Here is a 4371-nt window from a genome sequence, read left to right on the forward strand (position 1 = left end):
GTGTACATTCACACAGACACATTAAAAAAGTAATTGTTAAAAGAAAAAGAAAAGAAAGAAGAAAAGAAAGAAAAAGAGATTCTTTTTCCTAGAGGTAACCTTGTTTTGCTATTAACCTCCTGGGTCAGAAGAGCTGGGTTCATTTGCAAACTTGCCCGAGAGCCCATCATCACCTCAGAGGCCAGGTGTTTCCCACAGGACGGAATTCCCCTCCATGGCTGTTCTGCCAAAGCTGTAGGATGCTCTGCTGAGGCCCTCCAGGCTCAGGCTCTGTCCTCACTGCATGTCCAGTGGGGAAATTTTGTTATCACCCGCTTGTCAGAGGTGATTGTGAAAACCTGTATTTTATTCAGGCAGGAAATGACACGCTGTATTTCTAGTTCTGACAGTCCATCATGCAAATTAAGTTTTATTTAAAAATATTGGGGGTACAAGGACCTTTAGGCCATGTAGAGAATGCTTTTCCATGGAGTTATTTGAATTAATGGAAATGTTAAAATGTATATATTTTACGTTTACAGCAGGGTGTTTTGATGTACATGCATATATAGTTTTTTATGGATACTATGGCCAAGTTAATACATAACCCAAGATGGATGAGAGAATGGAGTCCTCAACTTAGCCCTCTGAACACACATGCACGAGTGCACACACACATTCACACCCGCACACTTACAGGCACATCGTACACGCTCAGATCATCATATATACACGCGAATAATGAATAAAACAAACAAACAAAAAACACCTCCAAAACAAAATGAGATCCCTAAACCACTTTTAAGACTTGAAAGACCCATCGACTCCATTTATCTCCTTTTTTATTTGAAGAGTTGTAGACAGTAGGGAAGGACAGGACTAGAGCCAGAAGCCTTGGTCTCCAAGGCGCTGCATCCTGGGACCTGCTTGACTTGAGAGAGAGGAAGAGGACTCTGCTGCCACTGCCCTGGCTCCTGCAGGCCTTGAGGAGCAGAGCATTGTGGGCTCTGGATAACCCAGGCACTTGTACAAAGGATCTGAAGTAGCCAAAGGTGATGGGAAACAGTGCTCTAGAGCTAAGAGCAAAAGGCAAAGCAGCCATAGAAATCTGTCTCGAGCTGCCTGGAGAAAGCTGATGTCTCCCTCTTCTTTGGAGAGTTGTACTTCTCTTTATGTTGTGGGCTGAAAGAAAAGTGGAGCTGACCATCCCCAAATATTTTACAAGGACCTCTCCAGAGTTCTCTGTGCTTGGAGAAGTACAAGCTAAAATGGACCCTGGTTGGGTTTAAAGCACCTTTTCTCTCTAGCCATTCACTCAACCCAGGTTCCCCCAGAGATTCTGAAGTGATCCCAGAGTCCCCTAGGAAGCCAGGGGAAGAGCCTGTACCCCAGTACTTGGGTTCCCTCCCAGCACAGCACTTGCAGGGAGTCTAACTGCAGCACTTTGAGGTTTGAAGAGGCCTCTTTTTCAGTCGTTGCTAGGGCTGGCACAGTCTCCAAGGCTTATCAGGAGGAGGACAGTTTAAACAGGTCTTATCGCTGTGTATTCAATCAAGGTTTATGAGGGCTGATAAAGATGTCACCTAGAGCTTGCAGTGTTCGCTGAAGCTCTATTCCCTGGTGGGATAAAATGCAATGCTGTTTGTTATAAACAGAACATTTTCGAATAAACATTTTTTTATTTATTTGTATTTTTGTCAACCATGGCGCACACAGGACAAGCCACCTGTGTGATTCAGTCCATTCATGGTACAGCAGCATGGCCTAGGACTGTCCTGCTGGGCAATTCCAAGGGCAAGGCTTTTGCCCTCACTAGCAACACAGTTCTGTCTTCAACATCGAGAGTTATCACAACTGCTTGTTTAAGCGCCATCGCTGTCCTCAGCTTAGGTGAAGCAATAAGCTACTGTGTGCTTTTAATTTTGTGTCCTTTTATGTTATTAAACCACTATAACAAAAACATGTTTGCTTTCATCTTTGATTTTAATAAAAGTCTTCTAACTAAACATATTTGGTGTATTCCTTCTTTCTATGTATTTCTTCAATTAGGACAAAAATTCTAGGACTGTGGCCAAGATGATCAGGGGTATGATGCAAGGCTCAAGGCTCTGAGCTGGGGGCCTTTATGTGTCTGCTTTATCCTAAGGCCTGTGCTGGGTCACATCTTTCACACAGTAAAGAGTCTCAGTGGCTATGTAACATGTTTTCTGTTTATTAAACTAAGGCACAGTTGCAGAACACTGGGCAAGAAGCCTTGTAGTGTTGTAGAAAATATCTTGTATATTGTATGGATGTCGATTAAAAAGCCTATGGCTTATGGCTAAGGCAGGAAACAGAAGGTGGGAGGAAAAAGAATTCTGAGATTTCTGGGAGGCTCATCAGGAAGAGGTGATGAGAGGGATGTAGGGTACCTGAGCACAGGCCCATGGCACCAGTCATGTGTCAGAATGAAAATAAATGGGCTACTGTGGGACTGTGATAAAAAGAACGGGAGGAGATGTGGGACTGTGATAGGCTGCCTATCACACCCCCACAGGTTATCTTAAGGTATGACTCTAGTCAGAGAAGAGCCTATCTGTATGGCTATCTTGGGGTTTTACTGCTGTGAACAGGAACCATGACCAAGGCAAGTCTTATAAAGGACAACCTTTAACTAGGGATGACTTACAGGTTCAGAGGTTCAGTCCATTATTATCAAAGTGGGAGCATGGCAGTGTCCAGGCAGGCGTGGTGCAGGAGGGGCTGAGAGTTCTACATCTTCATCTGAAAGCTGCTAGGAGAAGACTGACTTCTAGCGCACAGTGACACACTTCCTCCAATAAGGCAACATCCCCAAATAGTGCCACTCCCTGAGCCAAGCATATCCAAACCACCACAATGGCCAAGGCATTTGTAATATATATTTAAATATATATTACAAATATATATATATATAGTAAATATATATAAGTCTGAGTCTTATTTCTGGGAGTATGGGCCCCGGGGGAAGAACTAGACCTAACCTCTACATAGTGGTACAAGGTTTTCTCCCAACTTTAAGTTCAAAAGGCTCCATGGCTGGACAGCTATTTTCCTACCTTTTGATAGAGCTACTTGGCCTGTTAAGGAATCTGCATTGCTAGGGGGCCACACGTTCACTTTCAGTATGGTGAGATAACTGGCTCTCTCAGATATCCTTGATCATCAAGTTTTAGGATATCGAATTACCTGTTCATTTAATACTATTTAGTTGCAATTGTGGCTTTCTTTTACTGTGCGAACACATCTTTTCTCAACCACATTGGGTCAGGCTTAGTGTAGATAATTGCTCTTTATTCCATTCAACCTTGAAGGGAAGGAGGAGGTGGTGAGATGAGAAGGGGGACAGGTCTGTGTTGTGGATGGCTCTGTGCTGCTTGCTCTCCCAGGAGAGACCGTCTGGAATGAGGAATGAGTCACTAAGTACTCAGGTGGCTTCTTGTGAACCAATCCCCTAGTGAATAAAGGAGTCAATCACTGGGTGAGTAGGTGGGACTTCCGGATTCGATGAAGGAAGAGAGGTAGCTTGAGAGAGTTAGGCCCCTTTTGGAACGGGACAGAGAGGGCTAAGTTGTAGCTGCTAGAGTTTCCTGGTATCATGGTGGATCCACAAGCATTCGCCACCAGAGGGATCAGGTTTTAATAAGGCTTACAAGATTAGGTTTTAGTTGTTGTACCCAGAGATTGAGTTACCATTGTTTCTGAGCTAAGTTTGTGTTCTGTTTTCCTTCACGCAGCTGGACCCGCCAATGGGAACCTAGTGAGCCGGTGGAGAGATTGTGGAGCTCTGAGTCAGAGCCTCCACAAGATAAAAACAGGTCGGCCTTTGCCCGCCAGTGCATGGCTGGCCAGGCCACGGGGCAGAGGCACAAGCGTGGGAGCGTGCCAGGTCGTCTTATTTAATATTTCCCTGCAACAGGCTCGAGAGCTTCAGGTTAACAGATCAGTGGAAGAGAGTGTCACAGAGGGGAGGGCAGAAGTGCTAGCCCTACCAGGCCCCTGGATAAGATGCATTCACTCTCCAGGTGACTCCCCAGATTACACTAGGATGGAAGTACAAATAGTTACAGGGCAAAGATCCCAACGAGTAAGAAACGGCTAGTATCAAAACTACTAGAATAGACAGCAGCAACTTCGAAGAAAATTCTGCAGAGAGCAATCTTTTTTGTTTGTAGGTCACACCACATGAAATTGCTGTCTGGCTGGGCAGTCAGGGTTGTGCGGCTATAGTTCCAGCTACTTGGGAGGCTGAGGACTCCAGCTCAGGCCTTTAAGACCAGCAAGAGCAGCACAATTAATTGGCGTGAGAGAAAGATTTATTTTTATCTTTCTAAAGTTTTAGCATTTATGCCTGTCTCTGGTGTTTGCATGTGA

This window comes from Mus musculus, chromosome 18 (genome assembly GCF_000001635.26).
Source record: "Mus musculus strain C57BL/6J chromosome 18, GRCm38.p6 C57BL/6J".
Classification (NCBI taxonomy): domain Eukaryota; kingdom Metazoa; phylum Chordata; class Mammalia; order Rodentia; family Muridae; genus Mus; species Mus musculus.